Source organism: Felis catus, chromosome F2 (assembly GCF_018350175.1).
Source record: "Felis catus isolate Fca126 chromosome F2, F.catus_Fca126_mat1.0, whole genome shotgun sequence".
NCBI lineage: Eukaryota > Metazoa > Chordata > Mammalia > Carnivora > Felidae > Felis > Felis catus.
The window spans coordinates 30492775-30519120 of record NC_058385.1 but is presented as its reverse complement, the minus strand read 5'-3'; the positions used below and the strand labels follow the sequence as shown (position 1 = coordinate 30519120).

Here is a 26346-nt window from a genome sequence, read left to right as displayed (position 1 = left end):
AAGCAAAAGGATAGTTCTTGTTTTTATCAACTTTTGTCTATAATATTGACTTTGAATAGATTCCTTCTGATTACAAAAACAAAACCATCATTAAGAAACTTTGAAAAATACAGAAAATCACTACAAAAAAGAAATAAAAATTATTCATAATGCCATATGTAAGAAATAAGAAATATTAATATTTCAGCATGTATTTCCCAAGATTTTTTTCCACTGGGATTACACTATGCTTAATATTTTTTTAATGTTTTTATTAATTTATTTTTGAGACAGAGAGAGACAGAGCATGAGCAGGGGAGGGACAGAGAGAGGGAGACACAGAATCTGAAACAGGCTCCAGGCTCTGAGCTGACAGCACAGAGCCCGACGCAGGGCTCGAACTCACGGAGTGTGAGATCATGACCTGAGCTGAAGTCGGACACTCAGCCGACTGAGCCACCCAGGTGCCCCACACTATGCTTAATATTTTATAAACTACTCATTCACATAATATTAATCACACTGAATATTATTATTGTCTGTCATGAAGTATATATTCTTTCACCATGTGTTATTAATGCCTACAAGTATTCCCATCATACAGATTTAAGGTGCTTTAATAATATTCTTTGGCTGTAAATGCAGTTGTTCCTATATTTTTTTTATGTTTGCAATAAAACATTAATGCTCTAATTCACATCCATCATTATTTACTTAGGGACAATTTTAGGAGACAAAATTAGAGATCAAAGATATTTTCATTTAAAGTATTTTGATACAAATTACCAAATTATTCTACACATGTATTCTACATAATTCGTGTTACTTTTACCCTCCTCTATAATGCATAAGTCCCATTTACCTGAACTATTGACAACTGGCTATCATTTTTATTTCATTTTTCAAATTTTAAAATACAAAATACATAGATTTTTATTTTCTTTAATCAATTGTGAGGTTAAATAACTCCCATTCTTTTTTTTTTTATTTTGTATTCTTTTGTTGGTTCGTGTCCTAATCAGTTCTGTTATTTATGTATTTATTGCTCATTCTTTCATTATTTTTGTAAAGGCACTTTATTTAATAAGAATTTTCACTTTCAAGGGATTTTTGAAGAAAAAAATTTCTGGAAAATACCTCATCAAGGTTTTTTTTAAGTTTATTTATTTTGAGACAGAGAGAGAGAATAAGCAGAGGAGGGGCAGAGAGAGAGAGAGAGAGAGAGAGAGAGAGAGAGAGAAAATCCCAAGCAGGCTCCATGCTCTGTGCTAAACCCAACATGCAGCTTGATCTCACGACCCTGAGATCATGATCTGAGCAGAAATCAAGAGTCAGACACTCAACTGACTGAGCCATCCAGGTGCCCCAAGTTGGTTTTCGTTGTAGTAAGGACACTTAACGTGACAAATTTAACAAACTTTTAAAGTGTAAATATAGTGTTGTTAATTACAGGCACGATATTGTACAGCAGATCTCTAGAATTTGTCATTCTGCCTAACTGAAACTTACATTTTTTAACTTTTATTCATAATATGTTTACATACAAAAATTTTTAGTTTTATGTAGGCAAATATGTCAATTACCATTGTTTTTATTTATTATGGTTTATAATTTGACATAGAGTTCTTATTTTTATTATTAATAATGCTTCCATGGGGCACCTGGGTGGCTCAGTCGGTTAAGCGTCTGACTTCAGCTCAGGTCATGATCTCACAGTCTGTGGGTTTGAGCCCCGTGTCGGGGTCTGTGCTGCAGCTCAGAGCCTGGAGCCTGCTTTGGATTTTGTGTCTCCCTCTCTCTTTCTGCCCCTCCCCCAACTTGCACTCCATCTCTCAAAATAAAATAAAGACATAAAAAATTTTTTAAGTAGTGCTTCCAGCATCAGTATTTAAATAAATGAATTTTTCTACTGGTTTGAAAATTTAACATATTTCATATTCTGATTACATTAAAGTCTGTTCTTGACATTTTTATTCAGATTTATTAATCTAACTGATTTGGTGCCAATCACATGCCGTTTTGGTTATCACGGCTTTGTTTTAAATTCAAGTCTTCAGTAGTGTCTGCATATCTTACTCTTGTTTTTAAAAAAGAAACGAATACCATTACCCCCTTTTTTGTTCTTCCATCACACTTTCGTATGACTTTAAGTTCCAAAAACTGTTTTGAAGTCACATAATGGAACTGAAGTAAACATTTAAATTAATAGGATAAAATTAGCATCTTCACAATATTCACAGTTCCCATCCTGGAACATGGTACACATTTATTTAATCAACACCCTTTATTATGTCTCAAGTAAAGTGTATTGGCTGTTCACATAGGTTCTACACTCTTCTGGTTCATTTTTATTAGTCTATGAACACCCAGAATTTTTTTTTTCTTTTTTTTAATTAAGTAGGCTCCATGCCCAATACATGGGGCTAAAACTCATGAGCCTGAGATCAAGAGTTGCATGCTCCATCGACTGAGCCAGCTATGCATCCCCTGAACATCCAGAAAACATTTTTGAGAGACTTTCATGGACCAGGCAATGAGCTAATATATTCCTGGGTAAAGTTTTGCTACTAATGTGTATGAAAACTGTTCTCTACAATATATTGTGATCACTGCTGAAAAATAACAGAGTTCCTTATTTTTATATGCATTTTAAACATATTTAATTTGTTAATCTTAATACTTTTGAGTTATCTCAAGTTATCTGGATTACAAATCAAATTATCTATAAATAATGTTAATTTTGCACCATTCTTTCAAATATTGTAACTTCAAATTTGTATTTCTTTATTTTTTTTCAAGTTTATGTATTTTGAGAGACAGGGAGTACAAGTGGGAGAGGGCTAGAAGGAGAGGGAGAGAGACAGAGAGAGAGACAGACAGACAGAGAGAGAGAGAGAATCCCAAGCAGGCTCTGCAGTGACAGCGCAGAGCTGGATGCAGGGCTTGAACCCACAAACAGAGATAATGATCTGAGCCAAAACCAAGAGTTGGACACTTAACCGACTGAGCCACCTAGGCACCCCAAATTTGTATTTCTTTACAGAATTTGGTAATGGATTTCAGAATAGGATAATATATTAGTAAGCCTAGAATTAACCTTTAATTCAAATTTTCATTATATTATGTATGTGTTTTCTCTATTTTACTTGATTTTTAATTATGAGAGCTTTATTTCATTAGACTTTTCAAGGAAGCAACTTTTGATATTAACCTATCATTTTTGTGATGGTTTTTCAAACTGTTAAATTCTCCCTTTTGCCTTATTATTTATGCCTATGTTTTCCTTAGTAGTTATTCTGTGCACTTAAAAAATATTTCAAATAGGACACTTAATGATTTCATTTTCTTTCTTCCTATTTTAATAGTGAAGGTTTTTAAGGGATGAATTTTCTAATTATATGTATGGATACATTACCTAAATTTGGGGTGTTCAAAATGACATAGTTTTTTAATTTCTAATAACAGATTTCATCTCTGACCATGAGCTACCAGCCTTCTTTGTACAAACAAATTTTTTCAAATTCCTTTCTGTGTTAGAAATTACACTGGTGGCTCCTAATGAATCATGCTCCCAGGATTGAAGCTTGGGATGGTTCTCTCCCATTTTGATTCTGGGCTTGCACATGAACTTTGGCCATGCATCAACATGCATGATGTGAACAGAAGGTTGACAAGCAATTGTACACTAGGACTCATCTTCTTGGAACTCAGGCTCCATTCTGTTCCCCTAAGGGAGAGGACACATGGAAATACATTCTCTGAAGGATAAGATACCCCATGGAGGGCAAAGGTAGCCTGGCCACGTTCCCAGCTGACACTATGTGGACTAATGAGCCAGCCAGTCAACCGAAAGAATCATAAAAAATAATAAATGCTGTTATTTTAAGGCAGTAAGTGTTGAGAGTGTTTGCTATGGAACAATAGAAAACAGAATTTTTTTTCTGTTTAAACTTGATCTGACTCAATGATATTTTTCTACTTAGCCAAGTTTCAGAGAAGAGTGTTGAGAAGGAAGATACTTTTGTCTCCATGTATCAAACATGCCACCCCACCAAGAAGGCAGTAATGTCTACAGTTAAATGTGCATTGGAAAGGCTTTTTTTCCTCTTTTGTTTTCTGGTGCAAATGAATCTTTGCATCATTTCAGTATCATTTTGTTACTGAGCCAATAGAAACATAGGACATGATTTATTAAATATCAATATTCTCAGCATCCTCATATGTAATTTCTAAATCATATCTACTTTTGAAAATACAAGATAACATGCATAACATTTAACCAATGGGTGATTAATTTGTTGTGAGTTACAGACCTTTGTAAATAAACGAGAAATTTGTGCACCCTCTCCTCAGAAAAACACAACCTCACAAAGAAATTATTACATACAATTTCAGCAGTTTCATGGACTCATTAAGGAAAATATGTAGTGATTTTCAAATACAGTTTAACCAACTAATCTGTCCTCAGATAAAAGCTTACCGGGAAGCAACAAAAACAGAGCTTCAACTCTGTTGAAGCAACAGTGGTGCCTGATAACCCACCTGTTGCCTACATTCTTCCATTTACCTACCCCACACCACATCCCTCCACAGAGCATAGTTTATAAATCAATGTCTTAAAATGACACAATAAAATTAAATACCTAGAAGAAAGATAAATAAATATGAAGGGGCTGGAGCCAGAGAATTTCTGACACAAACTAAGAGCAAGCATACAATAAGGAGAGACTGGATTCACTGTTGCAGTAAAGGTAAAAGAAAATACTGTGTGAATCACTGTGGCCAGAGGCTCAACATGACACAGCAAATTACCTGCCGCTTTAAAAGAAGTTGGATGGCTACTCCAATTAGTTTTATGTGTCAACTTGGCTAAACCATGGAAAGCCCAGATATTTGGTTATACTTTTTTCTGGATGTTTCTGTGAGGGTGGTTTTGAAGGAGATTCACATTTAAATTGTTAGACTAAGTAAAGCAGTTGAACTCATCCAATCAGTTGAAGGTTTAAATAGAACAAAAGGCTGGCCCTCCCAGAGTATGAGAGATTTCTGCCTGACAACCTTCAAACTGGGACCTTAGCTCTTCATGGTGTTTTATTGGGTTTTGTGTGAGTGTGTGTGTGTGTGTGTGTGGGGGGGGGGGGGGTTGTGGGTTGTTGTTGGTGGTGGTTTTTTTTTTTTTTTTGGTGAAAAAATTTATATTTAGATTTAGCCAGCTGGACACAGTTTAGATGATCCCAATTTTGTTGGCAACATCCAAGGCATCACAGTCAGGAGTCAGTCAAACATATGCCTTCTTTCCTCCATGGGGCTTGATCGGAGTGTTGACCTTGGCCATGTCAATGTCATAGAGCTTCTTCACAGCCTGTTTGATCTGGTGCTTGTTGGCCTTGACATCCACAATGAACACAAGAGTGTTGTTGTCTTCTATTTTCTTCACAGCTGACTCAGTAGTCAGGGGGAATTTGATGATGCCATAGTGGTCAAGCTTATTTCTCCTGGGGGCACGTCCAGAATATTTGGGATGCCTTCTTAGATACAGTGTCTCTGAAGGAATGTAGGTGACAGGAAGATCTTTTTTTGTGTGACTGTGGATGCCTTCCAGGACTGCTTTCTTGGTCTTCAAAGCTTTGCTTTGGTTTCAGCTTTGGGAGGGGCAGGGGCTTCCTTCTTTGCTTTCTGCACCATCTTCGTGAAAGCCACTCTTCCTGGTTTTATGGAGGCTTCCAGCCTTTGGACTGGAATGGGCTTTACAGATTTTGGATTTGCTAGCTTCTATAATCTCATGAGCCAATTTCTTATCAGAAATCTCCTTGTATATACTACATACTATACATATGCAGATATAAAATAAAGAGCCCTGGAGAACCCTAATACAACCATATATCCCAGTGTCCAGGACAGACTAGGTTTATGCCTGTGCTCCAACTATAAATATTAACAGCTCCCCTTTTCACTCACATACGCATCTAGGTTTTGTGGGGTTTTTTTAATTTCATTTTTGGTTTTTGTTTTGTTTTCACAAAGCAGGGAGAGATCGTGTTTGTCTGAAATGTGTTACAAAAGGGGACCAGTGTGGCCCCCCCCCCTCAGTGGGTCATCTGTTTGTTGAGGGCTGTCTTGAGCACAGCAAGCGGCAAACCCACTGGGGACTGGAGACAAAAGCACCAGTGGGTGTGGAAGCACCTGGGATGTCGGCATGGACATACGAAAGGGTTCACTGGCTGAGAAGAGGTGGTTGCTCACCCAGGCCAGGCTATTCCTTCCAGAGCCAGTGGAGGCTGGTGGGCGCCGGTGCCAGCATGGCCTGATTTCGTGCCCCCTTCCAGCTTTGCCCTGCCCCTCGGGCCTGTGGAGGACAAATTATCTGGGCATCCATGGGAAGTCCTGGCTCTCACGAGGTTTGTTCTGTGGGCACAGCAGTATCAAAATGTCCTTGTTTCTCTTAAGGTCAGTAGGTTACACCTTAAGTAACCTGGCAGCACTAGTAACCCCCGAGTAAGCCACAAGGGTGACAGGACGTGGTACTTAAATAACCAGAAAAAGAAAACATATTAGGTCAAGGCAGGAGTTCTTGTTAAATTAACAAAATTCTCAAAATCATTTCTTTCTCAAAGTCAGACTAACCACAATGGTTTAATGAAAATGCTTCACCTCAGATAGACGGAAAAGCAAACTTTGTCTCACATTCACCTTTTCCTCCACACAAGTGGATCTAAAGTTCTAAAGCCTTAAAATATATTACCATTTAAGTTCCATCCTATAGGATTATATCTTCACACTTTGGTTCTTTTTCCAATTAATGGTCCATTTGTGAAATGCATATGTAGTTATTTCGGCTCTGTATGGCTCATTAGAGAGCCTTCTCAGTGATGGGTTTCATTCCCCTTGGTCTGATATGAATGAATTCATTAAGGACATACTATAAAATAACTAATAAAGTAAATTTTGAACATTTAAAAAGAAGTAATATAGCACAACTTACCTTCCTTAAAAAATAATTTAATCTGTTGTGGCTGTTTTAAAGATTTGAATTCAGGAGAAAATTCTTTACAAGTGGTTTTTATTATAACTTGGAACCTGACTCCTCATTCAAATGTGCATATTAATGTCTAATGCATATCAGAGTAACTCCTGTGGGAAGAATAAATGTGTTAGACTGTGCAAGTATAAAGAAGTAAGAATAAACATGAAAACTGGCAGAGGGTCAGATGGGAGGAACCTCCATTCTATTTATCCTTCCCTGAGTAATTTCCCAGTTTGCAAGAAACTATTGTCCCATTTAAATAGTAGAGCTGATCATGATTTAGTCTGACTTGTGGATAAAATCCTGTGTAAATGTGTTGCTCATTTGAATTGAATCAACTGAATCAATTGAAAAATTCAATCCTTTTTTACTTTTACTTTTCTGTTGTTTCAAGGAGGGGCCAGATTGCACTGATTAAAGAGGGATTTCTTTAGCAAAACTCTCCTACTTTAGACACACTGATGGTTTAATATTGAGGAAAAAAACCCAGATTTTTCATTGGCAAGCAAAAATTAGTTTTTTTCCTCCTCTATTAACAACAAGAAGTTAACAGTAATTAACAGAAAAATATTAAATAAAACAGTAACTACCATAAGTGCTACCTATACATATGAATTGTATAAGACACATTAAAAGCAAGCTTAGGTTGTTAGTTGACAAGTCGTGAGACTGCTCATTTGACCACCAGCGCTATCACTTACAGGTAAATAATTCAACTGTGTACCAAGACCTAGAGATGCCTTTCACTGCTTTAGACCATAAAACACGATTACCAAGGTGTCGATTGTAAGGCAAACTCCCTCAAATTCACATACGTGCTGTTAGATCAAGCTTCACATCAATCTAACATCTAAAATTCAAGTTCAAACCATATAGACAATAGTAAACAAAACCAGGCATATCACCTTAAAGTACAATGCTAACAAACTTTTGAAGAAATTACCATTTCCAACTTATATTTTACTGTCTTATTGCTACTGAGCTCAGATAGATATTTTTTAAATGAGTATTTCAGTATTGATGATAGGTTCTCTTGTTTTCATATTGCCAAATCACATGTAATTGAAAGAGAGACATGAGATATAGATGAAAAATTCTATTATTCTTAGCCGAATACTATGATGGTTATGGAAGAATGTAATAACAAAATATAACAACATATTAGTAATTCCATGATTTTTATGAAATGTGCATCAAAACAGACTTCAAAAGGTCTAAAGTAGACCATAAATAAACAACATGAGATAGTTTTCAATTTGTTCAGGTGGGATTAGGTTTTTAATTGATAGGATGGTGAGTTGTAAAGTTATAAAGAGTCATTTAAGGAGGGAGTTAAGTTGGCCATTTAAAAACATTGTCAGATTTTTTAATCTCTAAATTCGTGTGTGTTTTCTCTGTCTTACATTTCTCATCTCCTCTTTCAGCTCTTTACAGCAAGGCATCCAGTCTTAAATAGTCTTGTGTAGCACGAATAAACTATACTCCTAGCAATGCATTACATAACTCTTGCACGGAAGCATATTTTAAAAATATTTAAAATACTTATATTCTAAGTATTTATTATTATATTATTTACTTATTTACTTATAAATAAGTATTTATTATTATAAAATACTTACATTCTAAGTATATAATCGGCCAGCAAGAAGGCTGATTCATGGATGTAAGAATCAGGGACAGTTGATAAAGTGGGGTCACTCCTAATATTAGCCAACTGGGGCAAGATAGAATGCAATAGGGAAGGTCTTTGTTTAAAAGTAAAAATGCATACTAACTTGATACTTTGTTTATAGAAACAGCAACACAATGGCAAAAAGAAAAGAAAAATGATTGATGGCTTGGCTTTGGAGCTCACTGCAAAGGATTCCTCAAATTGAGTAATCTCTCAAAGGAAAATCTATAAAATCAGCTAAAAAAATAGCTGAACTTACTCCAAGTATTAGTGTTAAACAAGGTGGTACAAGTATAACATGGCTCTATTTACCACACCCGAGAAAGTCGCCAGGTGATTTAGTCCAAGTGTCTTACATAGCGGGATGTGGCTAGGGAGCAGAGCTTTCACCCCCCAATTTTTACTCACAAATGTTCTTGGGATTTGTAGTAAGCAAATGCAGTGGATGGGGAGTTGACAAAACAGTAAAATAAATAGGAACAATGCAAGTCCTAGGGCGAGGGCAAGCATCTCTCTTGCTGGGCTAAAATAGCATAGGACCCTGAATATGGGGAAGTGAGGTCCTCATGAGACACTGACAGAAAGAACTGCTAAGACTGATTCTAGTTAGAGAAAGCCCAGGAAGGTGCATGTAAGTTCAGCAGCGTTTGCAATGGCTCAGTTCCTGTGTGAAGCCAGGAAACCTAATAATGACTCTGCATTGATCATTTGTAGGTCCTTTTACTGGCTTTTCCCAGATATCAGGCTTCTTCTTGGGAAACTTTTCTTGGGATCAGCTGTCAGAGATTATTCTTTTTGAAAACCCTCTCCTTTATATATTTTTGTCCTAAAACCATATACATATACACACACATAGAGAGAAAGATATTTTCCATATTATTTTCCATATTTCTATAAGCATCTATGGAAATATTTGCTTCTGCCAAAGACAGAAGACAACGTATCAAAGTCTTTGACCCATCAAATGACAAGTTTCGTCTTGTGTTTCATCTATTCTGCAAACCTACTTCTCCTTTCTCATTTCTGTGCAAACTCTTTTCTGTCTATTCATATCCTTTAAGAAATAGTGCTTATTGGCCCTTAAAATTCAGTATGAATGAAGGAAGATAAATTCCCTTTTGGCTTAATATTCAAATCCAACTAAGACGAAGAAATAGTTGCATTCCTCTAATGCAATAGAGAGAGAGAGGAAGAGAGAGAGAGAAATATGAACATCGATAACCTGCCACATATTTACTCAACTCTCCATAGCGCCTACATGCAATAAATATTAAAACAATAGATAATATTCTATGTTTGAGAACCCAAACTTTGCTTCCCTGGGTTGTCATCCAGAAAAGAATAGAGCCGTGGTCTTCGTAGTACATTTCCAAAGTTAAATTCAGACTCCTGGGGGCGCCTGGGTGGCTCAGTCGGTTAAGCGGCCGACCTCGGCTCAGGTCATGATCTCGCGGTCAGTGAGTTCGAGCCCCACGTCGGGCTCTGTGCTGACAGGTCGGAGCCTGGAGCCTGTTTCAGATTCTGTGTCTCCATCTCTCTGACCCTCCCCCGCTCATGCTCTGTCTGTCTCTGTCTCAAAAATAAATAAACGTTAAAAAAATTTTTTTTAATAAAAAAAAAATTCAGACTCTTGTTGTTCATAGGTGAAAACATGTTTCTCTGTAAGTTTGCATATCTTTTATCTCCCTATCTACCCTGTAACCACAGTACCAAAGTGAATCACACTTAGTACAAAGCATTACAGTGTGACTTTGAGAGCCTAAAGTGTCCTTGAGTCCTCCACATAGAATGGCCGCAGTAGTGATAAGGATTTTTTAAACCTCCAAAGGGGGAATGAAACTCAGGAGCCTGAAGTATGGACTGCTAGAGTCCTTTCAACCTGTGCTTTCATTTAGTGCATTTGCCTCTCAGCCAACACCAAAGAGGTAACAGTAAGACAATTTATCAAAGCTCTTACCCATCAAATGGCAAGTTTTAGAAAGAGCTTTGTACCTCTTTGACAATTTTGCTCTAAATTTCTAAAACCATTTGTATGTCTCCCATGGGGAAGATAGGTCACTTACTTGATCCCTACTTTCAATGTTTCTGAGTTATCCAAGGCTTCTCAATTTTCTTAGACCTTCAGAGTTCTGTAACTCTGATGGTCCAATGGCCCTGTGCCTCTGTAGCTGCTGAAGCCAATTTGCTACCACATTCCATTTCTCCCCTGACATCATCTTTGGTAAGTTTCCCTAAATTTAAAGCTCCATCATCTCACTGAGCTATACCAAAAATAAAAAGACTAAATAATAATAATAATAATAATTATTATTATTATTATTATTAATTAATTTAAAGTAAACAAAGCTGTACCACTCTCCTGTCCCACCTACTTCATTCCCCCCAAATTTCAATATCCACTAGAAAAAGACTAGATTTGAAAACTCCCTGACCGAACTGGATCTATGAAACTCTTGGCCCACTGACAGTAGACTTCATCCCATCTCTTCTGCACCGTTGCTTTCCACTAACTCTCCTCCCTCACTTTGTCCACATTTGTTTACTGCATAAAACACATTTATTTTCATTAACAGTCTCTGCCCTCTAGAATTAGGCTCAGATAACTGCAAAGTAAAATTAAGATATATTCAAGTTTTCAAAAACTATCAGCACTGCTCTCCTCTTTCACAAGAGATTGAGTGGAGAGTTTGGCAATATGAGGGTTATATACAATTAGGGTAGAAACACAGGTGTTGCCAAACATTAGTGCTGCAAAATATCATTTTTTAACAGTATCACCTATAGCCCTAGAGTGATATTATTTCCTTGTAAGCAAACATTTTTTTCAGTTAATCCCATACTGGATCATACCTCTGTCAATGTTTGTAATAAAGGTGAGCAGTTTGTTTTTGGCCCCAGGACGTGCTATAGGAAATAAAATGTGCAACTTCCACTGTGCCTTAGGGAAGCATTTAGACATCTGTACATTTTACATAGTCTTTCCTGTGTTGCTATAGAAAGTATCACCTTGTCTTCTTCTTTGGTAGCTCTGGGGTAATATACAAAGCTGGTTTTAAGTTATGAAATGCCAACTGGAGACCTCTCAAAGCGTTCTCAAATATAATTCAGTTCTTTGGAAATAGCGATATCAGTTCTTCCAAAATGTGATTTAATTACGTACTTACATAAAATGTCATCATCCTAGTACACTTGACATTTTTAACACATATTCTATTCCTGTCATCTATATCAATGACAAATGACAGAATAAAGGCATACTTAAAAATTATATCATCTGAGACATTTTATATAATTATGGGCAATTAGAATTTGTAAAACATTTAAATGAATTTAGCTTTTCTTTAAGAGCCCAGTAAGCTCATAACAAAGCTAAAGCAAGCACTGAACACTCAATCTATCAATCAAAAGGCGTGGTGAGGAGAAGGAGGCACTAGACTGAGTCACGGCACTGCCACTACGTCATCCTCCTCAAGATTATTTCTTCATCAGCAAGACTGGAGGGCTAAATTAGAAGCTTTCTGATTCATAACCTCTTAATATTTACTGGGTATCCATGTGTCCAGAACTTACTAGATGCTATGAGGAGTCCAGACACCACTCTCATCTCGAGTTGCTTATAGTCTGTTTTTGTAAGAAAGAAGAAAAACAATAAAGGGCAATTCAGAAACAATTACCAGAGTATTTACTATACAATGGATGGTAGCTGACCAGTTATCGGAACTTGAAAAAGGAGACAAAGAAGCAGTGGCAGCTTAAGAACATCCAGATTCTCTTCAGCTTAACCACAGCCTACTTTTCTTAGAAAACCCACTAGTAGATGAAATTACATCCAATTTGATATATATTTATTGCATATTTTCCACATGGCTAGTTAACAACTTATTTCAACATATGATTTTCCATCCTACTGAATTTCATCACTCTCAGTACTTCTAAACTTTGAATCTCAAGCTCTTTGGAGCCGTTCTTTAGACCTCTCTCCGGTGGTCTGGGCAGTCACTCAAGGTTACCCAGCAACAGAGTGGTGGAGGAGAGTTGGGATGCAGTTTCCTGACTCTGGGTTGAATTCTCCCCTAGGCCTGTGGCCTCTATTACAACAGCCTCCCAGGTGAGCTCCCTCCCAGCAGTGTTTCCTGCATATCCTGCCACAATAAACCTCCTCAAATCAACTCCTCTCCCACAGATCCCATCAGACTCTACCAAGCAGCCTACGCAGTGAAGAACCTTAGAAATCATCTGATCCTATTCCTTTCCACCACGTACAGACACAGCCAGTAGCAGGTGCAGAATGACAGGCTCCAGTGCTGGGAAGTGATTACTTAGTGTACTGACACTGGTGGGACTTCACTGCAAATTGGGACTTTTCCCACAATCAACCAACATAAATTCCGTCATTTATGAAATCGAAACATAATTCCTATCTTACAGGTTGTCATGCAAACTAAATCAGACAACATCTGTGCCTGGTATATAATAAGTGTTTAATATGATATTAGCCATATCTTTGTATTCTGTATTTTGATGCTTTGGCATCTGAGACCTTGCTGACCTGGGAGGGGCTGCCCCTCCCAGGGTGAGCTAATTCCCACAGGTAGCAACTACTTGCCTGTAAGGGCACCTTTCAGATGCAAACACAGTGCACACCCCACAAATCTAACCACTTTCTTTATCAGCTTTTCACATTTCAGGCCGCTTTTCACTACCTGCTAGAGCCAAATACCAATGTATGAGGGAGAACCTCTATGCCCCAAAGCCTGCTGACATCCAACTAACCAATCCTAAGGCTGCTTATCTTGCCTTACTCATCCCTTCCCACAATAAAGGATCTTGTCCATATTTTCCTCTTACTCCCTCTGACTTCTGACCAACCCTGGTACTTCCCCATGTGACTCCGTGTTGTATGCCATGTCTCCCATTTCTAAGGATCTATGGCTACAATAAACTGCTTCCTTTATGACAGTGACTTTCGTACCTGCACGTCTTACCATACCTGATTAAAACAAATCCCAGCTACCCTTAAAACAAATGCATGTTTGTTTTCCCTTTTCTGAGCCTTTCCAAGTAATGGTATGTCTTATCCTGAAACTTCAGCATTCCCCAACTGTGACTCCTGGAATTCTCTCTTGCCCTAGTAAATCGATGACTGATATATATTATGCTTTATGTACCTGTGGCCTGGCTATCTTCCCTGTCCCTCTTTCGATACATACATTCAACCTCAGGGACAGTTTGCCACATCTCAAGTCCTTTCTCTCTTTGATCTGATGTTCTGGCCTATCTTCTAGCTTTTCCCTGTGCAGTTTTCTTTCCTTAGAATAACCAAAACTTGATTTCAGTCACAAGCCTAGAAGCTTTACCTGTGTAGGTGCTCCAAAACTCTCATTGTACCAAATCTAAACCTCTTAACACATCCAAAAATGAAAGGCAGACATGTGTTAAGAGTAAGAACAATGAATTGAAAAAAATTTAATTTGCAAAACTGACTCAGACTATCTGCAGTTCTCGGAAAAATTGCTTAGCCTCTCTGAGACTCAATTTTTGACTTGTAAAAGTGCAGATAATAATAGTATCCACATCATAGGGTGGGTATAAAAATTAAATGAGATAATATATGTAAAGTGCCTGATATGTAATATGTCCTAAAAATAGTAATTATTATTGCTGTGATTGTAATTGTGGTTGTTATGATGATAATGTCACTAGTAGTGATTATTATAAAAATAAGACAATCTCTGAAAACAAACTTTGGAAGCATTTAAAATGTTCCTGTCACTTTGGAAAAGTGTGGCTTAATATCTGGTTTTAAAGTAAAATTATATTTTGGGGTGCTTAGGTGGCTCAGTCGGTTGAATGGCCGACTTCAGCTCATGTCATGATTTCAAGGCTTGTGAGTTCGAGCCTTATGTCAGGCTCTGTGCAGACAGCTCAGAGCCTGGAGCCTGCTTCAGATTCTGTGTCTCCGCCTCTCTCTGTCCCTCCCCCACCTCCCCCCCCCTCAGAAATAAACATTAAAAAATTTAAAAAATAATAAAATAAATTCTATTTTTGCATATCACCATTTCTATTTAAAAACAAATCTAACTATTTAAATATCTACGATGCAGGGGCAATTCTTATTGGCTTAAACTTATTTATTAAAGGAATAAGTATCCAAGCATTGGATGAATGAGTGTGTATTTGCTTAAAAAATATCCACCTCCAAATATATAAAAGAAAAATAGGGGCGCCTGTGTGGCTCAGTTGGTTAAGCATCCGACTTCGGCTCAGGTCATGATCTCGCAGTTCATGAGTTCAAGCCCCGCATTGGGCTCTGTGCTGACAGCTCAGAGCCTGGAGCCTGCTTCAGATTCTGTGTCTCCCTCTCCCTCTGCTCCTCCCCTGCTCATGCTCTGTCTCTCTCTCTCTCCTTCAAAAATAAATAAAAACATTAAAAAAATTTTAAAGAAAAATATTGTGTTCATTTGTATAACTCTGCATAGGTCATCTTTTTTTATGCATTGTCATTTGATCCTTATAAAAATCTAGTAATATAAGAGTAAAAGGAGTATTGTGGACATAAAAACACCATTATCATCATTTTACACATGAAGAAACTGAGGGAGGGAAAAGTAATTTGAAATTAGTAGAATGCCTAACTTCATATATAAATGATTTTCATAATAACTCTGACTACTCCAGTGAAATGACTTTTGTGAAGGATGCTTAATACTTCCAAATTACCGAATCCATTAGTCAAGTCTATGTCTTTATCTTACTAAAATATTTGACAACACTGAACACATCTCCCTTCTGAAATATTTTCTTCATTTAGTTTCTTTAATGCTAAATTACCTAATTTTCGTCCCGACTTTGGCCTGCTCCTTCTTGGTCTCTTTTTGCTGGATGTATCTCCTATTCCTGACTTTAAAATTATGGAGTAGCTCAGATCCTTCTCTCCTCTTTCTGTAATTTCCCTTTACATGAGTCCTACTGTTTTAAACATCATCTAAATGTTGGTGGTGCCCAGGTTTATACTGTAGCACCTGCCCTGAATCCCAGGAGCTCAGGAATCAGACATTTACTACTTATAGTACCTCTCCATGAATATTTTACACTCAAAACTTATCTAAAACAAATATATTTAATTTCTGACCCCAATTCTTTTTTTCAACGTTTATTTATTTTTGGGACAGAGAGAGACAGAGCATGAACAGGGGAGGGGCAGAGAGAGAGGGAGACACAGAATCGGAAACAGGCTCCAGGCTCTGAGCCATCAGCCCAGAGCCTGACGCGGGGCTCGAACTCACAGACTGCGAGATCGTGACCTGGCTGAAGTCGGACACTTAACCGACTGCGCCACCCAGGCGCCCCATGACCCCAATTCTAATGCAATCTCCTCTCCCAATCTTCTCATGTCTAAAATGGTTCTCATCATCCAGTCTATATCTGAAATAGATTAATTTTTCCTAACCTCACAGAAACAATCCTTTGGAAAATCTTGCCTGCTCAAACTGCAAAGTGTATCTTCAGTCTATAACTTCTTTTTTCCACAGCTGCCTCTCAAGTTCAAGTTTCACTATTTCTTACTTGAACTACCAAAATAACTTTTTAAGTGGTGTCCCAGCTTCTATTTTTGCTTTCCCACATTCCATTTCCTACAAAACAGCTAAAATAATTATTATAAAACATACATAAATTATATCACTTTTCTGTTTAAAACCTTAAAGACATCCCATTATTGACAGAATAAAACTGAGCTCAGTATCATGGCCAAAGCCCCCACATAATCAGTTTCTCGTTTACCTTCCTGATCACTTTGGCACAATATTCCTCTTCATTTACAACATTCCAACCATAGTGGACATGTTTCTCTGTTCCTTGATCTTGTCAAGAATCCTCCCACTTCAGACCACTTTTTTATAGTGTTCCCCAGCCTGGAATGCTGTCCTATCACATTTTCAAATGGTTAGGGCCCTCTCATCTTTCAAGTCTTTGTTCAAGTATATACCCAGGGGTGCCTGGGCAACTCAGTCAGTTAAACATCTGGCACCTGATTTCGGCTCAGGTCATGATCTCACAGTGCAATTCATGAGATGGAGCCCCACCATGTTGGGCTTTGTGCTGTGACAGAGCCTGCTTGGGATTCCCTCTCTGTCTCTCCCTGCCCCTCCCCCACTCACTTATGTGCTTTCTCTCTAAATCAATAAATAAACAAAACAAATACATAAATACATAAACATTTAAAACAAATACACACACAAACACACACATACCCAGGACCTACTAAGAGCTTAATTAATGTGACTGAATCAGTGGAACGAATGAAATGTCATCCCCTGAAAGAGACCTTCCCTGAGTATCTGAAGTGTGCTCATCTAAGTACCCATCTCAGTCACTCTCCAGCATACCATGTTTTATTTTTCTCATAGAACTGATCTCTCTCTCGAGTTATTTATTTTTGCACCTCCTGTTGATTAGCGGGGTATGCCACCAGAACAAAGAGTCATGAGAACAGGAATCTTACCTTTCTTACACTTCCCTGAATCTCATGCCTAGAACAGTGACTAGCTTAGAGTAAGATCGGAATGACAGACATTCTAATGAATGAATAAAAAGCGAATGAATAAATGAATGGTCTCCGTTTTACACACGAAGAAAATGAGACTTGGAGAAATTAAGTAAGTTTTCTAAGATCATCAAGGTCACATGAACTAGTGGCCCAACAAAAATTCCAGGCTGTAACTGACTCAGATTCCTTTCATTTTTCAATATGCCATGGTAGGTGGCAATTTGAGATCCAGACAAGTTGTATAGCATCATTTCTCCCTGCTTCTTCACATTAAGTTTAAGTTCTGGAAATAATATAAAAGGCAATCAAAGAAAAACTCTGGAAAGTGAGGGGCGCCCAGGTGGCTCAGTCAGTTAAGCGTCTGACTTTGGCTCAGGTCATGACCTCACGGTTCACAGGTTCAAGCCATGCCTCGGGCTCTGTGCTAATGGCTTGGAGCCTGGAGCCTGCTTTAGATTCTGTGTCTCCCTCTCTCTCTGCCTCTCTCCCTCCCCTGCTGGCAATGCTGGCATGCTCTATCTTTCAAAAAAAAAAAACAAAAAAAGCAAAAAACCTCTGGAAGGTGAAAGAGGAAGGTAAACTGGTTGCAATCTCAGGACTAGAAAGAGAATTCAAGAGGAGGGCGATTTACATGCACTCTCCTCCCAACCTAGCAATAGGAGACAGCCAAGAGAGGTTCTTTTCTTCTGCCAATGAAATGGGAGTCCTTCTGATAATACCAGCCAGTTGTAAGGGGGGGTGGACAAAGAATCTCACTAACAACAAGCTGCCAAGGGAAGTGCTCTACTTCCTTGCACAACCTAAGATGCTTACCAAGAGACACAGTGCAGCTAAGCAACACTGGCAAGAGGGATCCTGCCACAACCCCACCTGGCCCAGGAATCCTAAGTCCCTATGGGCTGAGACTCTCCCACCCCCACCCAGAGACATCTGCTTCCCAACCTTGGGAAATGGCTTTTGCCTCACTTAGGCAGCACCGGCAAGGACCAATAACAACCACATCAGTTCCTAATAAACCAAATGGACCAAAATAACACTGCAAATACTCTGAAAATTAAACTACAGCCCAAAACTATAAGCCAGGACTAGGTACTAAACAACAGGTATAGTTTGTTAAATATAAGATTCAAATAATATTCAGACTCTCCTCTCATAATAGATGGAATGTCCAGGATTATATAAGAAAGATCACTCCTCATGCCAAGGATAAAGAAATAACAACTTGCACGAGAAAGAACAATCAACTGATGTTGACAACAAGATGGTTCAGGTAATGAAATTACTGAAAAGGATTTTAAGACAGTCATTATAAAAATGCTTCAATAATAAATGATAAATTGTCTTCAAACAAATGGAAAAAAATAGACAATTTCAGAAAAGAAATGGAAATAATAAAAATTAACTAAATGGAAATCATAGAACTGAAAAATGTCATAGGAAAAATAAACCTGATGGATGTTCCCAATAGTAGTGGAGATAACAGAGAACTGAATCAGTGAACTTAAGGAAAGATCAATAGAATTTACTCAGTATAAAAAAGAGAGAGAGAGAGAGAGAGAGAGAGAGAGAGAGAGAGAGAAAATCAACTGGAAAAAAAATTAACAGAGACTGTGGGTATATAACAAAAAGTTCCAACATTCATATCATCAGAGCCCCAGAAAGGCAAGGAGAATGAGAGTGGGACTGAAAAGGTTATTCACAGAAATAATGAGTGAAAGCATCCCAAATTTAGCAAAAGACACAAACCTACAGATCCAAGAAACTAAGTGAACTGTAAAAAACCTGGGGCACCTGGATGACTCAGTAGGTTAAGCATCGGACTCTTGATCTCGGCTCAGATCATGATCTCACAGTTCATGATTTCAGACCGCAAGTCTGGCTCTGCACTGACAGCACTGAGCCTGCTTGGGATTCTGTCTCTCCCTTTCTCTGCCCCTCCCTTGCTTGCGTGTGTGTGCATGTGTGTGTACATGTCCTCTCTCTCTCACTCTCTTTCAAATAAACTTAAAAAAAACACAAAGAAATCCTTGGCGAGACCCATCATAAGTTTCTGAAAATTAACACAAAATGAAAACCTTGAGGGCAGTCAGAGAAGTGATGCATTACTTACAGGAGAATACTCAAACTAATGACAATGGTCTCTCTCATATGAAACTCTACAGATCAGAAGGAAGTAGCTAAATTTCAATATTATGCTTTCTCTGCAACAAATAGGAAGAATCATTAGCTATCACTGGATATACAGATAAATGTCTGGTGCTACTCACCTAGAAGCAAATTAGATCAAGCTGCAAAATGTGAGAAATAGCTCTGTGCAAATCAATGCCTGAAGTTCCACTGGAGGCATTTCTTTGAGGAGTCTCCTGGGTCTTCTCTAAGTGAATTTCTTATTTAATACATAGCCTACATAATAAATCGTAAGAAGGCTTTCTAAATTTCAGAAAATCTATCCAAACATTTTCACTATATGCAGGAGGCATCAGAGAGAAACTTAATTTTATTTGTATAGATCAGTCAGGATAGCAATGCTAGCTTGGTGTTTCATGCATTTCATAGATGCACGCTCAATTTCCTATGTCGTACTAAAATCCTAAGTTTAGTCTCACCATGCACTGCCTCTGAAAAGGGATAGTCATGCTAGAAATGTACACAGTATTTCTTTTTGTGGATACGTATCAAATAGAGTTTTCAGACTTCCTTATAAGATTAGAAACCGCAATGAAAGGCTGCTCCGTATTTAAATGATAGGGAGCTACTATTAAAGACTATGGGGGGAAATGGGATTGCTAATTGTAGCTTCTTTAAAAGTAACTGCCATTATGTGGCCTTGGCATTCATTTTATTTAAAATATGCTTGTTTTATATATACAAAACTCTTTTGATATGATTATTAGGCAGTTAATAAGTCTTTTGAGAACTAAAGGCAGTCTTTTAAATGTCCAGGATATTCCAGCTTTGCCCCTGATAGTATATCCTCAATGAAATGTAACTCGAAAATGGATTTTCTTATCATCCATGAAAAAGTATAAACTTAATCTAGTTTCAATTTCTTTATCTCAATACCCTTTTAATTGGCACTTTGCCTCACCTAATGAAAAAACACCCTCTGTACAATCACAACTATTAGAATCTTATTTTGGCCTTGTCAAGACTAACTGACAGCAAGTTGAGGCTTAAACACTGATAGTTGAAAATCTTCTAATCCAAAAGCCAGTAAAAATCTTCAGTATCCTGACTGAATATATATCTATTATTCTTTATACCTTACTTCAAGAGGATTTAAAATGACAGATAACAAGATTCAAGACAGCCTTAATGCACTTTAATTCTAGCTTGAAAAGTCTTAGGTACTGTGATTTTTTTTCCCTCTAAAATACATTTAAATGTAGAAAAGGAGCTAAAGGTAAGTTATACAGACTTCTTAAAGCATACCATTTACTGCCCTTTAAAAAATAATTCAATTTGTCCACCATCCATGGAAAAAAAAATGTATGAGCCCAAAGCTATGACTGAGCATATCAAAATTCCAGACCTCAAAGAATTTATACTCAAAATATGGAGCATATCCACTGGGATATAGCTGATTAGAACTCTCCATTAGCAGCAAAAGCAAAGTAAATCCACAAACAAGTGAGCCTACAACCTTCTGAAACACCCAATCCTATTTTGTTAAAGAGCATAAAATCATGATGCTGGTAGTGAAATCAGAGTTCTGCTGGTAGAGAACATATTAAATAGCACATAACTCACCTAAATGATACAATACCATAGTTCTATTACAAACCACAGTATATACAAGGGTGGGAAAATGCTTACGCTATTTTGCTAAGAAAAAACAAAATATGAAACAGTACTTTTAGCAGCATCCAGATTTTTAATATATCTCTTATGCTCATTCATTGCTTTGTATTAACACGATTCAAGTAAACATACATATAAACCCGGAGTGTGAGTCACAGCAGAGGTTTCATCAGTTTATCCAAATGACCAGTGGTCACATTTTGCTGAGTTTATCATAGTATATTTTGCCTCTAGTGATGACTTTCGTTTAGTATACTCAAAAGACAGAATTTACAAGGGACATCACCAAGAGGGATGAATGTCCTTTGATGGATGAATGGATTTTGAAATGTGGTTTATATGTACACACACACACACACACACACACACACACACACACACACACACTGGAGTATTATTCAGCCATAAAAAAGAAGGAAACTCTGCTGTATCTGACAATGTGGACAGACCTTGAGGGCATTACAAAGTGAAACAAGTAGAAGGAGTAGGAGACCACAGTCTCTATTCCCCCAACAAAGATCAAGAATTAAACAGCTATCCATGAACAAGACTATCTCTGCAAAAGTTCTAGAGACACTTAAGAAATATTGGCAACACACTGGAACAAAACATGTGAGAATAACCACATAAAGAGCAAAGGAAGACAGCTGCCTTTTGCCTGTACCATCCCATCTCCCTCACCAGTACTGCTCAGCACCAAGACGGAACTCCTGAGCTAGAAAAATTCCCTCCTGGGAAAGGAGGAGAAGAGAGAGCGTCTAGCTTCCCCAGCCTTTCAGGGCACTGCATGAAAATCCCTCTTCTGTTTCACTCACCCAGAGACCTATAAAGCTAAGTTGCATAGAAATGACTAAGAACAAGGAAGACAAACCAGGGCTATCAATAGTAGCCACACCGCTGGAGAAACTGGGCTTCCCATTGGCCTGCTCTGGAGACAAACCCAGCTGCTTTTGCCAGTGAAGAAGGCAATGGTGGCACAGCAGCCGCCACTGGCCTCCACTGCCCTGTGAGCAGAGCAAGACCCAGCGGCCACAGCACTGCACACGGCCAGCCAGGTGCACTGTTGGTGGGAATGTAAACTGGTGCAGCCACTAGGAAAAACAGTATGGAAGTTCCTCAGAAAATTAAAACTAGAACTACCATATGATCCAGACCCCCCATTCTGGGTATATATCTGAAGATGATGAAATCACTATCTCAAAGCATTATCTGGATTCCCATGTTCAGTGCAGCATTATTCACAATAGACAAGACACGGAAACAACTTAAGTGTCCTCTGATAGGTGAATGGATTTTAATGAATTTTAAAATGTGATACACACACACACATACACACATACACACACACACACACACACACACACACACACACAGTGGAATATTATTCAGCTATAAAAAAGGAAATCCTGCCATCCTCAAGGATGGACCTTGATGTATTATGATAAGTGAACTAAGTCAAACAGAGAAAGAAAAATACTGCATGACCTCACTGATATGCGGATTCTAAAAACATCAATTTCATCCAAACAGTAGAATGGTGGTTGCCAGGAGCTGCAGGGTGAGGAAAGTAGAGAAATGTTGCTCACATGGTACTAACATTCACTTAAGGGATGAATAAGGTGTGGGGATCTAATGTACAGCACGGTAACTACGGTTAACAATACTGTATGATAGACCTGAAAGTTGCTATGAGAGTAAAGCTTTAATGTTCTCATCATAACAACAACAACAAAATGGTAATTATGTGATGCAAATGATGTATTAACCAATCTTATTGTAATAAATATTTCATATAATACACATGTTTCAAATCATTGCATTATATACCTTATGCTTACATAAAGTTATGCCAATTATGTCTCAATAGAGCTGAGGGGAGAAAGGAAGACACATAACCTGGCCAGGTTGGAAGAACATGTTGGTGATGTTGTTGTGAGCTGTGAGTTGATAAACTAGAGAAACGTTTGTTCTTAAGAAGTAAATTCAAATGGCCATCACAGTTCAAGACAGGCTTATCTTCAAATAGATGTTATAAAAATCTTCAGAGTCCTCCATCATTTCAGATAAAATCTACTAAACTGAGCATGAGTGACAACCTTGATTAGTGGCATCTAAATCATAAGAATTAAGTCCTATGGTAATGGCCAGAATATAGCTGAGGAAGGTCTGAACTCATATGTATTTGAGGAACTGTGCTCTTATTACATACAGATCCTCCGCCATGTACATTCATAATCTCTAATGCTTCATTCACAAATTAGAAACTTGAGGTCACAAAATCTATGTATATTTCCCACTGCTCAAAGGTGTTGAAGGGCAGAGCTTAAATGTTTCAATATCAACTCTTCACTACACAAGACTGATTATGAGATCACATATCAAAATGCCTGAGAGAGTTACAAAGGAAGAATGGGTATGTGACAGGTCATTGCCAGGCACCTACATCTGGGTAAATCTGCCTGCTGCTCAAGATGTACATTCTTTATGCTACTCTTTCCCTCAATAGCTTTATCAATCTATCAGCAAATCTTGTCTAGCCTACCTTGAAATCACATTTCAAACCCCATACTTTGCTCTGTGCCCACTAACCATCACTCCAGTCCAAGGCATAACCATCTCTTGCTTGGCCAATGCAACAGACTCCTAACTGGGCGTCCTAAAATTATTCTAGTACATTCTTTGCATAGCAGTCAAAAAATAGAAATTAAATAAAATAACACCACTCCTTACCTACAAACTTACTTGGGTTTACAAGTAATACTTGCAAAAACCTTCACGGTTTAGCCCCTGCTTTTATCATTTCCATGTCCTCTCACCTATTATAATACTAATCTCCTGACAACAGTGACCTTTTTTTGATTCATCAAATGACCAAGCTCATCCTCAGACTTAGGGTCTTTGCACTGAACTGTTTGTTCCCTTCTCTCACAATGTTCTTCCTTCCCCTGATCTTTGCATAGCTGCCTTCTGGTCAATCAATTGCATGCTTAAATGTTACCTTTTCAGAGAGACATTTCCTAACCTCCTAAGACCCAGTGACCCAACAGACACTGTCTATCATATCTTCCTATTAAATATCTCTTTGTAACACTTATCATTATTTTATTGGTAGTATTTATTATTTCTTTGTTAATTATTCATTATTCTCTCTCTTCCCATCAGTATGAATCTAATCCAGACGAACAAAGACCTGTCCTCTTTTGTTTACCTCTCTCATCAGAACAGACTGATATAAATGCCCCCCAAATAATTGTTGACTTAATCAATGATCCTCGTTAGTTTTTAGCAGCAGATCCTTCTTTTCTTCTCATCCTACAATCTCCTACAAATATGCAAAATTCAGAGGTAGTTTTGGCTTCTAGTGTTCTATCACAATATCTCCTATTGTCAGAGTTAGCCAAGTGACAATAGACTCATTCTTGTTACCACTTTATTATTTTCTGTTCTATATATGTTCAGGAAATCCATTTGACTCTTGTTAAGGTAAAGCCATCTGTAGTCGCTGTAGATCAAAGTAGATAGAGCCAATGATTTAAGCTCAGAAATTAATAAACAGTAACTCAAAAGAGTAATAGCATTTTGAATGTGGCAAGCAGACATATGGTAAAACAGTTCTAGGGACAACACATGCTAACAGCACAGCAACACTGTGTTCATGGCTCAAAAAAAAATTAGCAAACAGAATGAATAGCAGGCTAAATGCAAAATAATGAAGGAGAGGAGAGAGGAAAAGGAAGAGAAGAAGGGAAAAGATATTACAAAAACTCAACTATAAACAAAAAAAAATCATGAGCAGTTGGTACTTGTACAAGTATCATAATGTCTGTTCCAATGGTTTCCAAATCAGAACTACCTAGGAAATACACAGTCTAAGGTCCAAGCCACTCATATTCATATCTCAAAAGCTTAGAGTGGAGCCCTAGAATTTTTTTTAAGTTTATTTATTTATTTTGAGAGAGAGGGAGGGAGGGAGGGACAGACAGAGAATGTGGGGGAGGGGCAGAAAAAGGAGACAGAGAATCCCAAGCAGGCTCTGTGCTGTGAGTGCAGAGCCCAACACAGGGCTTGATCTCACAACTGTGAGATCATGACCTGAGGAGAAATCAAGAGTAGTATGCTTAACTGAATAAGCCACCCAGGCACCCCTAGAATCTATATTTTTGACAAATGTCCCATGTTATTCTGAGTTTGAAAAGCTCTGATTTTGTTCCACAACTTGCATCTTGCAGAGAAAGCAAAGAGCCACAAAAATTCTTGATGCCCTATCCAATAAACACTGAATATTAAGTACCCATGGATTGTTTTAGATACTGAAAGATCTCTTTAAAAGAATTTTAAATACTTCAAAAAACAGATGAGTGAAATGGGTTGGTAGTGCAATTAATACAGAAAGCTGAATATACTCTATAGACATATTTCCCAAGGAGCATTTTACTGTTTGAAAGCACCTCACATCAAGCAAGTGCCACTTCATAACTTAAATGTTTGTTTCTTCTACTTGGGTTCTAGGTAGTTAATGGAGTAAATGAAACTCATAGTGCTCAGTTATGGAACTATTGTAGAAATTAAGTAAGAAATGACTATATCTTAAATTCATGGGACTGCTATGTGAGGTCATAGAGGTTGAGTCTAGAGGCGCCTGGGTGGCTCCTTTGGCTGAATGTCCAACTCTTGATTACGGCTCAGATCATGACCCGAGAGTCATGTGATCAAGCCCCACGTTGGGCTCTGTGCTGAGCACGGAGCCTGCTTACAATTCTTCCTCTCTCTCTCCCTCTGCCCCTCTCCCTCACTTTGCCCCTCTCCCTCTCTTGCTGTCTCTAAAATAAAATTTAAAAAAAGATTGAGCACAGCATAACTCTAGAGAGCTACAGTCACAGAGATTGCAGCATGAATGGTTCACCTGAATTGATACAAGGAAACAAACCTGTAGGCTAAAATGGAGACAGGAAGGGAGAGCCTGAGCCAGAGAGGTAAAGAGCTGAGACTGAGATATATTTAGGATATAAAATGCATATGATTTACATATACAAGTGAATCATGAGCTCATGTGAAGTTGCAGTTACATAGTTGCCATTTCTAATATTGTATGTTCCTAGGATTAGATTCTCTACCTTTACACTTAAATTTCTCTATTATCATTTACACAAACCATATCCTACATACCTGACCCAGATAGCGGGAAAAAAAGGCAAGAGAACTTCAACTTATTAAAAGGATTTATGGCCTTTTTTGAATAAATGTTCTTCTACACATTTTCCAGTGATTCCTGTAGAAATAAAGATATTCTACCAACTTCACTTCTAAAATAGCTCAAAAAGA

At 37.9% G+C, this 26346-nt stretch overlaps 1 long non-coding RNA gene and 1 pseudogene across 7 annotated transcripts in view; both read right to left on the bottom strand.

Moving 5' to 3' along the window:
• Nucleotides 1–26346, bottom strand: part of LOC102901503 — a 327171-nt gene that overhangs the window by 142828 nt on the left and 157997 nt on the right. For 2 of the 7 annotated variants that reach the window (XR_002151890.3, XR_006592517.1), the window contains exon 4: nucleotides 6962–7110. The exons of 4 other annotated variants lie outside the window; for them this stretch is intronic. This is a non-coding gene — a long non-coding RNA (uncharacterized LOC102901503). Of the gene's footprint in view, nucleotides 1–6961; nucleotides 7111–12245; nucleotides 12297–26346 lie in introns of all 7 variants that reach the window. One more of the 7 variants, XR_006592520.1, reaches the window with a different exon arrangement.
• LOC123383123 lies at nucleotides 5122–6955 on the bottom strand (annotated as a pseudogene).